This window comes from Spodoptera frugiperda, chromosome 29 (genome assembly GCF_023101765.2).
Source record: "Spodoptera frugiperda isolate SF20-4 chromosome 29, AGI-APGP_CSIRO_Sfru_2.0, whole genome shotgun sequence".
NCBI classification, from domain to species: domain Eukaryota; kingdom Metazoa; phylum Arthropoda; class Insecta; order Lepidoptera; family Noctuidae; genus Spodoptera; species Spodoptera frugiperda.
The window spans coordinates 6,021,517-6,034,573 of record NC_064240.1 but is presented as its reverse complement, the minus strand read 5'-3'; the positions used below and the strand labels follow the sequence as shown (position 1 = coordinate 6,034,573).

Below are 13,057 nucleotides of genomic sequence, written 5' to 3'. Positions count from 1 at the left end.
AGAATACCGTCGCCACACGGCAAATTCCAACCACCAAGCTATCAGAAAAACATAATTTAAGTACTAAAGTATAAGGTATGTTTTTCTACTCATTTATTAGACCTTTCAGGTCAGGTTTGCTGAGCTGGAGTTTAATAAATTCAAACGTCCCTCGGCCTGTCGATAGATGTAAAGCCGAGATAGGCCGTCGACACAAAGAGTGCTATTGAGACGAAAATGACGTTCCACACTTTAGTACTAAAGTGAATAAGTGTCAGGTTTTAATGCGAAATGATTTAAATATTGGAAAAAATACGTTTTTCCTTTGCGAAATTCTTTTAGCCGTGAACTTGAGGTGAAAGGTTCAATGGCTGCTGTTTATGTATTATGGTTAGATACCTAAACTTGTTTATGTTTCATAGAAGCTTGTTCCAAAAAATACATAGTAGGTATGTCTTTGTATATTCCTTAGAAAAAATTATAATACAAAAAGTAAACTAAAAAATATACAGGATGATTTGTTATAAGAACACAATCTCGTAGGAGGTAATGGGGGATAATGCTCCATCGTCGGCCACATCATCGTGGCCATCCTATACCTAAGTATTAAAAAAATATCATTTCTAACATGAATGTCGGACAAACGGATAGGCAAAAATGAATAGTTAATAAATTATGTAACTTTAACTGTTAATTTCAAAATGATTGTGCTCTAATAACAAATCAACCGATATGAATAAAAACCTCTAAAAATAAATAAATTGAAATGGATACCGACAAGAAATTTGAACTTCAGCGAACCGTACAATTGAATCCTTAGGTGTGTCAAAACAACTTTATTTATTTATAGAACATTGTTAAATTTTCCTGTTATCTCTAAATAAACAGAGCACTTTGAATTTGCTTGGCTATAATAATTCGATTCAACAGAAGTGATAATAGCTTTAAATAATTATTCAATTTTCCGACCCAATTTCTACTTCAGTAAGTTACTGCTGTAGTTAAGGTAAAGTATGTTTATTGAAATTCTCGCTAACAGAATGGATTCCAAAATTATTTTCTTGTTTACCAAATATCAATGTGGTTTCTAGAGAAGACCTTTACCAGAAATTTAAAACAAAACTGGTGAAAAGAACGCTATATATTACGTGGGTATTGATATAAAAATGGAGGTCTGTGGCAACCTTCGCCTTTGGAGAGTATAAGCTATGTAAGTAATGTTTGACACAAAGTTATAAAACATTAATGAACACAATACCAAATGTCAGGCGTAAATAAAAAATGCAGCATTCGGTTACCGGTAAATATTGTACACGCTTCAATATTCCACCTCGTACAAAGCCACAATGATTACAAAAGCACGCGTCCCGATTTGTATGTCCTGATTCCCGTGCTCCAGTCCACTGACCCAGTTCAGAGGTCGTCACACTTTGCACAATTTGTTTAAAACATCAATCAATCTGTCCTAAAAACTAAATCCAATCTAAATTCCAGGACATGAAGGTCGGTTATTGAAAATTTGCAGGAAACTGTTGCAGATGGCCGTTGGTGTCCCGATATTATTTGTAGGTCCCGTACTGAGCTGGTTTAGTGACCCAGTTCATAGGTTGTTCCCCTCACCCCCTTTTTCCCGCTCCCCTGTGCCCCGGGGCTGGAGCACCTCCTGCAACCGCTGATCGAAACGTGATTAAAATCACTTTGCTGCAATGTAGTTGCGGCTTCGAAAAGGATTCAGAGGCTTTGAGAGATTTTGTAGTTTGTTCAGGCATTTGGTCGAGAGAATGTTTGAAGTAGGATTTTCATTAAAATGTGATGTTTTGGGCCTTACGTGATATTGATGGCGTGTTTTTACTTGTACTGAAGTGGTCCTTGAGGGATTTCAATTTAAGAAACTACTACAATGAATAGACGAACGCAAGTTTAAGACGCCTGCTTCTCATGAGGGTGCGAGTTCGATACCTACCAACGGCAAGTTATATGTACTTTCTAAAATTATTTATACACATCATTGACTAACGGTGAAGGAAAACATAGTGAGGAAACCTGGGCTTACTATATCTAATTATAAGTTTGAAATCGTCAACCCGCATTAAGCGTTTGCTCATGCGGTGATTAATGCTCAAACCTTCTCCATGCGAGAACAGGCTTTGGTTAGCAGTAGCCACTTACAGGCTGTTGATGTGTGTGTAAAAGAAAGCGACTCTCACACGTGTTACTCTGTTCGTAAGACTCAATATGTGAGCATCTTCATGAACTCGTACTAATTAAGGCGACAACACTGTGACAAACCACAGCGTCTACAAACATCTTCACAACTTAAGGAATTCATTAAGCGTGAAACAAATTAATGTTACGTAAGTAGATACTAGATACCACAGCTGTATGTGTCTCCTACTCTGGTAACTGTCTCAGTTTCTTTTCAAATATTAACCTAAGACTAATGAATGTTCTTGATGAGAACGCGTGAATACAATCTATGTATATTTTCACTTGAGTGCTACTTTATCTTCCTTGTAGTTTTGATTAAGAGTAAATGAACGAATTGAAGCTAAATTTATTATTATGTTATCGGCAGCAGCATTCCGCGACGTCGTGTGTCGCGGAATGCTGCTCATGAATATGAGCCTCTAGTATGGCTTGAAACTAGTCGAGTTCCTCGTCAAACAGTTACGTGAGTAAGCCGATAATGTAATAATTAATTTAGTATATCTTACGAAAGTTATAATAAAATTAGAAGCGTCCAGTAAGTTATTTAGGTACTAGGAAGGTCACATTTTTTGACTCGAAAAAGTATAAATATTTCTCCTAGCAACATTTTAACCCCAACTAAAGATGAAAAGTGAAGAAATAACTCATTGTTACCACTTGTTATTCAGTTAGAACACTGAAACTTTATAATGAATCCTGGGCAAATAATAAACATAGTTAAAAACTGCAAAGTTCCCGAGCTCCGACAAGTTTTCAAGTAATTTGTGTTCTGTTTTGTAAACAACCTGTGTCTTGGTGCATTAATATTCATTTAAATGCTAATATAAAACACACTAACGATAAATAAATATTTCCGCAGTAATTAACTTTCGAAACACGTCACCTTTCAATCAGGGCAATAGAATAGGGTAGATGATGCAATTTTTATTTTAATGTCCGTCTTGTAGATTATTTTAATGTCAGAGAAATATTTTTTTTCTAACGGAAACAAATACTTTCGATGATATATCGATTTGAAATATCACTTCTAGGTACATTTTATACATAGAACCGACGTATTCTAAACTTTGATACGTTTTATCGTAAATAATGTTATCGTATATGTCATAATAAAAAAATACGTATCTAATATTTTTTATTACCTAATCATCACGGACTAAATAGATTTCAGATTTTCATACCCCATCATCATCCCTATTTCATTACGATCTACTTTCAAGGTTGGTTACTTAGTTCTCTCTGTTTTTGAGACTGATTATGTTGACATTTCATAATTCCATTAAATCAACACAATGTGTGTCATGATTATTATAGTAGGTGTCTCTTATTAACAATTGTTATCTTAAGACGTATAATATAGCTGAATAATGTATGTATAAATTGGAACTAACAAGAAACGGAGTCGAAATTAGGTATGAAAATCTATATTTGGATTAGAATTATAGTTTAATTTACTATGAATATACTATCAACTTATTTGGCTGGCAACGCACTTGTAACGCCTCTGGTGTTTCAGGTGTGCGTGTGCGGCGTCGATACCTACATTCAGGCGATCCGTCGGTTCGTTTACCGGCTTATAAAAAAGCCTATCAAGATTTACCAATCCAGAGATTGTACCTACCTATGCCGGGAGATACAATAACAAGAATTTGGAAAAAAAATGCTTCTCAAGTCCGACCATTATCCGACTTTTTGCAGTAAACAGACAACAATCAAGCAGATAGAATCAATCTTAATAAAGAAAATAATGACAATCTGAAACTCTGGAGACCAGACAAAGTTCATTGCGATAAGTATCGAAATAAACAGAAATCGATCACGTTTCATCGCTTTGTAACAGTATCTTGTAACACTAAGATCAAGATACTAAGGTTTAAATTTGATCAGCATATAAAATTTATTTGATGTCAATTTCTTAAAAGTATCGACGACATTTATTCGGATATCATTTTATTCTCTTTACAATACCAACGTGTGTTAGCTCTCAGAATTGGTATCAACGAAACATATCAGATGTTTTTCTTCTTAATACAATATTCAAACGCTTTTATAAACGAGATTTTTCCAATTTTTCCGTGAAACCGTTTGGTAAGCGATCAGCGCCGCCATTGGTCATCCGCAAGTTCCACAACACCAGATGAGTCACAGGTGCTTGTATCAACTTTTAATAAACCCGTATAATCCCCGAAAGAGGAGGAAATGTTGTGATGATTACAATATAAAGTTGTAAGTTTATGTAATAAAGGGTGAAACTATTACCATAATATAGACTGTACAATTTTATACTACTTTAATTCATGTTCAACATCATCACGGACGACAAACGGCTTCAAAGGCCCTTTAATAGAGGAATAAAAATCAGTGCAGTGTGAAAATCAACCAATAGAATACTCTCCATACTTCTAAGTACTCCCTTCTCATTTCCGACTCCTTAATCTTCATTTTGCTTTATCGCTGAGGAAACTTACCTTATTGACGACCACGGTTATTTATTAACTTGTACTATTTTAAGAAGCGTTTGGTAAATAAAGCTCAATGTCTCTGGGAATCTGTTTGTCATTCATTCGTCAAACCCGTTTTAATTAAGGCGACCCTGCTTAAATTAAATAAATAAATTCAAGAGTTTTCCATCTATATAAATATTCAAATTGAGATTATTTCTAATTTCGACCTTTTATGCTGGGTTTATATGGGTTTAATTTGTGCCCTTTCTCTTTATACACCTACCTATATACCTAATAGCCACCTAGCTAATAGGGGTTATCCAAAAAAAAACTAAGTTGTCGCAAAAATCTAATTAAAAGCTAGTAACTATATTGAATAGAAAGCATTTTTTTCTGATCCTAAATATTTATGCTTTAATATAAATATACATACACATACCACGGATACAGGTTATCTTTGTAGTAATGTTTAATTAATCTCGCAGTTTTACACGTGGTACGAGTACAACAATTTGAGAATAAAATTTTACTTCATTATTTTCTTTATATTATGAAAACAATGGAACGCTAGCAGCTGTTTTTAATTAGCAAGGAGGACTGCTGTGTTAATGGTCTACTTAAGGCAAACTTTTATAAGAGTGTAGAATCTTGAATGGCTGAACACAAGAAAAATTAAAAAAAGTTGTCATACAACGTGACAATGCTACCAGCCTTCTTTGCTTTGTAAATAGTAGATTATTTTTAGTTTTCTATTATTTTTGAGTTTAGTTATAAATGTTATGTATATTAGTATTTAATATTTTTGTTCCTTACATAATCACGGGACCACAGGGTCCCGGACCTTTGGAAGGCGTACGAGGGGCCGAAGCCAACTCGCAGAGGCCCGTTGAACAACTTTAATCTAAATGTAATGGGACATGTATTTAATATTAGTAGTATATTGAATGTAAGTAAATGCCAATTGTAAAATTAAATGCTGTCTAAAATTAAAAAAAAAAACAAAACACATCAAATCTACAATGCGAAAGCGACGCCTTTGGTTTGACAAAGAGATACAAATAGAGATATGATACCCATTTTGTTCCGCATCATTTGTATTTATAAATGAGCTGTTTTTTAAGAAAAATCCCTCCACACATTTTTGACTACTGCAATTCCTGTAAGCCAGGATCTGCGCTAGACACCAACTTACAAATCACGGAAGATATGAAGTTCCGAACAAGAACAAGCATATTGGATTCCGCAGCAAAATTAATCAAAAGATTTCATTAGAGGAGGAAGGAAAGAAAAAGTTTCTATTCCGCAGAAAACTATTTCGCCCGGAAACTTTTTCTCGGGATATTGCCACTAAGGAGAATTCTGTGCTGGAAACTAGTCATATTATTTTGCATTTACTTTCCACTAAAACTACGTACCTACGAGCATACGTTCTTATAACCAACCAATAGAAATAACCATTCCGAAAATAATGGAATATATTTTTTTTTAAATAAATGGTTATTATTATTATTTTAGTAGGGCTGATGCCCGATACGGAACCGCGGAAGACCTGACAAGTTGCCGGTTCTTCGGTATAAAGAGCAGTTGTAGGAATAGGGGTTTTTAGTCAGTAAGAGTCTGACACTCCTTCTCGCCTCATCCAAGCAAGAAGCGGGAGAAGCACTAGAATGATTTGACCGCCTCAAAAAAAAGTTAGTTTAGTAATAATATCTATAAGATCAGCATACACTAAACATGTGGTACGTTTGTTTTTGCATATAAAGCTACAGAAGTTACGATACATGAGCTTTATTAGCACAGGCGGTACCTAACAAAAAAAAACTCCACCATTCATCATCTTTAAACACAGCAGAGTCGCATAATAATCTCAGTTTCTACCTAAGCCACTGTACATATAAAACTACATTACCTACTTATAAAATGTTCCTCACAAAAGCTTTTACTTTATCCAATGTCCTTAATACTTCCTTGTACTACTAATCCCCATTAAATTGGATGAGCCGATATTCCGGCTACCATCACAGTAGCTTAAGTTTTAAGGATTCCCAAAACGTATCGGTGTTAATTAGTGCAACAGTGCGTCACTAGTGATTAAGGAAATTCGTGTTACGCAACATAAAATCACTCTTAACAAGCTAACAGTACAAATTGATATTAAATGTGACATTTGTATTTTGTTTTTTGTATTATAACTTTCGTAAGACCTACTAAATTAATTATTCATGTTTTTCGGCTTACTCACGTAGCTGTTTACGAGGAACACGACTGGTTTCAAGCCATCCGGATTGGATTGTATTCATAGCAGCACTCCATGACGCCGGATGAGTCGAGTTCCTCGTTACACTAACTTGTTCAATATAAGCATAATGATTAAATACTTAGGTATAGCATGAGAAGAAAGCCTGTTTTGTTGTACAAAATGCACAATCGAATACTCATCGTAAACTCAATATATTTTTATGCAAATTCGAAAAATAACTCTGCAACCACTCTGTGAAAAATCGCACAAACAACCGTTTAAAACACGTACTTAAGTAATTTTGTTCCCTCATCAATATAACCGAAAGCAACCTCCACCAAAAACATTAATTACACAATGCTAGTCCACACACAAACATATTTTGTATGTGGACTAGCAATAAATTAAACACGTGTGAGACTTCGGACCGCAATAGTGGCAAATGGAAATTTCACTAATGAGTTTGACTCCAGGCTTATTTATGATACTTGGTATTAGCAAATACATATCACACAAAGGTAAATAAATATTGACTACATTTGTAAGCCATTCAAAAAAAAATACTATCTTAATTTATATGGGACTGTCTAACTCATGATCTTCTTGGTATCAATCAACGGACCGGAGAAAATAGATGTGGACAACAATCAAAATGATTCGAGATAAAAATTCTATTCCGTTGACATTCATCATTCATTTAGCTACAGCCATTTTAAATCAATATACAAAAATGCTTTCCGCACCCTTATTACATCATTGTTTGTATCAAACTGGAATGTCTATATATAAAAATGAATTGCTGTTCGTTAGTCTCGCTAAAACTCGAGAACGGCTGGACCAATTCGGCTAATTTTGGACTTGAATTATTTGTGCAAGTCCAGGGCAGGACTAAAAGGTGAGAAAAAAATTTTTGAGGAGGTACGAAGTTTGCCGGGTCAGCTAGTAAATAATAAAATACACGAACAAATCCAGGGCTCCACACAATGTAACAGATGCAAAAGAAGGAAACATGCAATTTACGGAGTAATTGGAAGAAGGATTTTAGCTTATTGTCAATGAATGGGCAGTACAATAAGGTACAATTGAGACTAGCGTCTTAAATTGAAAGATTAGTTATATCGTGTTTCACTGAGTTCTCGGATCGATATAGTAGGTATCTAGGTGTATATGTACTTGGTGCTCTTGGTGCTCATGGCTGTTATTTAAAAAAAGTCTCATTAATAATTGGGTATTGAATTAGATTTGAACACGTTTGAACGGAAACTATCTAGGTAGCTGCGAACTGCCTAGCGAGTTACGGAGCTCCGGGTCGAAAAGCAGGAGTCTCACACTCCCTCTCGCCTCGCCCAAGGCGGGAGACTCAGTGGATGATATTAACTCCTCAAAAGAAAACCTATCTAGGTACATCTCTGTTGACAGCTTTTGACGAAACCGCATGACGTTAAGTAGAAGTAATCTTCAAAACAATTAGCAAAACTGCTGAACGAGCAAATTGTTACATTTAACATTTTCTTAATTTCATTTCATTTATACGAGAAGTAACATCATAATATTACTCGTAATATCAGTAGGGTCAATATCACCACCATCAAGATGAAGAGTCGAGCACTTTCCGCCAAATCAAAGTCCATTAATCACGCGAACACGTAACAGAATCTCACACAATTTCGGATACAAGCTTGTCCACTAAACCTTGACGTCGGCAAACTTAACCTGATTCCGATATTAGTCTTGAAAGCATAATACAATATACAACATAGAGAGCACTCGTGTGAAAGTGATTGATTGCCAATCTGCCCCATTTCACCGTTCATCGGACGACTGAGTGGGAAGCATTCGAGTTAATACATAAAATTGCCGCAAAAAGCCCCGTAAATAAAATCAAACAATATTTCTAAGCCTGTTGCTTCGTAAGATATTGTTCCCTGTCATGTACGCAGTGATGTAAATGTTAATAATTTTCTCCTGAAAATATCTGGTTATATGGCTAAGTGCGCTCTCTCATGTTCTTTTTATTCACGCTTAATTTAATTTCCGCATATTTTTGTTAAATGCCAAAAGGTTCTTTCAAAGGTTTTAAGTGGTTAGCTAGAGTATTTGACTACATAGGTAATTATTTGTGAGATTTACAAAGTTGTTCCGGGTCAGAGCGTTATGTGTACCTATACTTTCACTCAAAACAGGAGAAAATCTTAATGTGGAACAAGGTTTATAAAAAAATAAATAAAGCTCAAACTGCTCTATAGACTCTTTGGACTCTTTACGGCAAAAAACTTTATTCTGAGAAAAATATTCAATCAACAACTTGCCCTTTAATGATAATATTTAAACCGCTATTAATCTGCAATTTCTTAATTAGCTTAGGTTCGCTCCTGGCGATTGGCATTTCGATTCCAAAGTAATTAACATCGAGCGAATAGGAAATCTACGTCTTTAGCATGTTTATTAATTTTCCAGGTATTAGTAATATGGAGATTTTATTAATAAAATGTCTAAACTGAAGAAGAAGCTGTTACTTCCTAAAAATGTATGCCGACTATTCGTATTAGGAAATATACTTCATTTATTGAATTTCTCTTTTCGAGAATCCTTAGTATTCGTTTTAAAATTCTACCTAGAGAAAAGCCGAAAAAAATTGCAATGTAAGGAAAAGAACTCGACGCAACTTTAGGATCCAATGTATTTGAAATTTATTCTTGTCAAAAAACGTTGCGTCTTAACAAAAAACTTTCCTTTCCTTTCTGCTACATTTGCAACAATACGACGACATCGCTGCGAACATTTAACTAAATCCGAATACAAATTGGCTTTCTAACCAATGATTCTCAAGCACTTTTGCTTAAGTAAGCCAGACTTCAAAGAGTAAATACGATAAGGCTCTTAGATGTAGATATAAACAACAACTATTACGTAGAAACAAACACACAACGTCACGCCTTTTATCCCCGAAGGGGTAGGCAGAGGTACACATTACAGCACGTAATGCCGCTATACAATGTACACCCACTTTTCACCATTTGTGTTATAAGTCCCATGTAATAGGGGGTAAGCCTATTGCCATATACCGGGCACATTTCCAGACTCCGTGCTACTACTAAGACATTTTCAAAACCGAAAAAAGCCCAGTAATACTTTGCTCGATCTGGGAATCGAACTCGAAACCCCTTGTCGCACTTGCGACCACTCGACCAACGAAGTATTACGGAGAATAATACCTCTAATAATGACAAGATATGCTTTTAAATCGTGACTATACAGCACTTCGTCTTAGCTAAAACAGATACAATAAACATTAGAAACATATTTCAATAATATGAAACTAATCAAATAAATAACAAATATAATAAGGGACAATACTCGTATTATTTCCTGTCAAACATACGAACAAGATACATTTCTGTGAAAAGGCAACAGCGACATTCATCGCCAGAGGCGAATAGCATATTCATAGACAAAACAATTCCTTCATATTTTTTCTTCCTCTCATATTAAAGGTGGTTCCACAATACATCGCCCCGTCTGACCAATCTCCGCTTACCATAAGAGACACCACACTCGAGTAAACATTGATCAATTCCTTCCCCTTCTTTCATCTCGAGCATGATTAAAATACCTTTCTATAAAAGGATAATGGACCATTCAAGAGGGCTTTTAGTTATCATCCTTTGATAAGGTAGTCGATTGGATTTCATAACGTACCCTAGTACGTATAAAAATTGTGTTAATATCAATTTCAGCTTAGGACGTCGTCTTTTGCTCGAATCTTCGTATAAGGCCTGCCCTTGAATTAATAACAAATCATATTAGACTGAGCTTCTACTCACGAAAGCCTCTACCTATCCAAGGCCCAAAAAGGCTTAAAATATTTATGTATTAAAACTTGAAACCATGCTAACAAGAACCATGTTATGATGAACTGTGAATAAATTAAACTGTGCTTCATGAAACACCTAGAAAAGCCGACATCTCCTTAGTTAGGTAAACAATTAACTACCAACCAGCTATATTCTGTAATAGGTAGGTACGTAAGTAAACAGATGGGTATAAAACCACAACCACTAAACGACATTCCAGCCTCTAAAATTCTGTGTCGTAATTGCGCTGTCCCGAACATTACGTAGCTTCAAAAGTCCGCCCGAGACTACAAAAGTACCGTCCGACTCGAAATTAACTTCACAAGTTATAAAATGTTAACAATCGTCTACTGAAGAATTTTGTGCTAGTGGTAACATGAGGGGATAAAAAATTTACTACTTCTGGGGCTACTCTCCTGGTCAATCTTAAAAGAAATATGTGTTTTTTTGACCTAGAAAACAACCTATGTTTGTGATATACACAAATCCAATAACGGTACCACAAATATTTGTGCTACGTTTCCAGATATTTGATTTCAAATGCCAACCTTATAAGGTTTTTGTGGTTAGACAGAAATCGGTGCCTTGGACCAGTATTATGCAAACACCGAGTATCGAATCGAGGGTCGACACCGGCTTGCTCTTTTTTATGTGCGTACAATATTAAAATATTTATGACACCTATTATATTAGTCTTATTAGATAATATTTCAAAACCTTTTTTGCCAAATACATGATGGCATCACATCTCTTTGAAGCTAGGTTACCGCTCCTATGGTATCTCTTTTATAATACAGTACGCCTAAATAATTCATGCCTAAATGATAAACTTTCATCATATTTATATCAGTGATAATAACAATCTATAGTTGTATACATAATATGGACTCCTCCATTCAGCAAAGCTTTGCAAATATGTACCCTGTAAGCGAAAACGTAGATATTACTTTTCGTCGAAATAAAGATCCGAATAGTCACATATTCAACCCACGCATTGTTTCAAACTTTCAGATATGTTAAACTGTTGCTCAACAACTCTCATTCAGTGGCCATATATTGAATGGTGCCCCTTTCAATACAGGTAGGTATTATCAATTCATATGTCGTACAAAAGAGACCCAAAAGTTCTGAAAATCATTTGGGAACGTGCCGACAAAATTTTAATTTGTAAAATTCATTCAACTGTTTTTTTTGGCGAAAAATACGAGCTTAGGATCTAGAATGTTCGATTGGGAATGTGAATTATTTTTCGTAGGTAACTAATAATTCCATTTATTATGATATTAATTAAACGGCTTTACTTTTTATACTAACTAGAAAGTAAATGTGTAGACACGATTTTGTATTTAAAGTTATAGCCAAATAAACTTTCCAATCTTAAAAATAGGTATCATAAATCTTGAAATGATATTAGATAATAAAAAAGCTAGATTCCAGCTCTATATCTATAAAAAATCTAAATATAAACCAAAAACCTAACTACCTCCATAAACTCTATGCTTAAAAGTATTCGCAAACAAACCCGCGATAAATTCATAAATTAGAAACAAAAAATTACAGCCAGAACTAATCAAAGAACGAAAAAAAAGTTATCTAAAACTTTCCGGCAAAACCAGTGAGTGTTTGGCGTGATAATTTGATCTCTGTAATTATTATTACTACGTCGTTACTTACCGGGGTCGTGTTCCCGCGTTATTGGTCTTCGAGTAGGAGAAGCGATACGTCTGCCCGCCAATACAGCGTGCCGCGTTGTGTTATTCAGTATCTCACTCCCTTTCGCGAATAGAATAATGGCGACGCTTTCCAGGGCGCATGTGCGAAATGCGACCCTATGACGTCAATGGTTTCGTTCAAAAAGCATACAGGTTGGTGTTTCTTAACCTCTAGACACCTGGAGTACTATAAATAGTATTAAATAAATGTAAGAAGTAAAGGCCGAACGTTATTTAGCGGGAAAAAACAAACACTCGGGAATTGATGCTATAAAAAGGCTGCCCGGTCGTACTCGAAGCACAAAGTTCTAAAACGTTCGGCCTTTACAGCAACATTTATTTAATACTATTTATAGTACTCCAGGTGTCTAGAGGATATACCGCAGTTGGCGCGAGCGCGTGGTACTAATAGCTTTTAAGTTGGTCCGCAATTTTTATGTTGTACTTGAGTTTCGTTTGAGTACTTGCGGCAAATTGAAGGAGTTTTCCACAACGCTTCCAAACATTACGTCGCGTCGCACGATGCTTATTTATACGAGTGAGATTTAATAGGGCTAGGCATTCGATTTATTGTTATTGCTTCGAGCTTTTTAATGTAGATTTTTTCTATTTTAAGTATAG

At 35.2% G+C, this 13,057-nt stretch overlaps 2 protein-coding genes across 3 annotated transcripts in view; one reads left to right on the top strand and one right to left on the bottom strand.

The window, feature by feature from the left end:
* The window catches only part of LOC126912729 (uncharacterized), a 202,865-nt gene extending 200,200 nt beyond the window's left edge, over positions 1 to 2,665 (top strand). Inside the window, exon 2 of the mRNA XM_050706375.1 lies at positions 2,647 to 2,665. The gene's annotated coding sequence lies outside the window, so the exon portion shown is untranslated. The remainder of the gene's footprint in view (positions 1 to 2,646) is intronic.
* LOC118268150 (uncharacterized) overlaps positions 1 to 12,547 on the bottom strand; it is a 102,069-nt gene extending 89,522 nt beyond the window's left edge. For both annotated transcript variants that reach the window (XR_007707396.1, XM_035582465.2), the window contains exon 1: positions 12,399 to 12,547. The gene's annotated coding sequence lies outside the window, so the exon portion shown is untranslated. The remainder of the gene's footprint in view (positions 1 to 12,398) is intronic.
* Between the last annotated feature and the right edge of the window lie 510 nt (positions 12,548 to 13,057).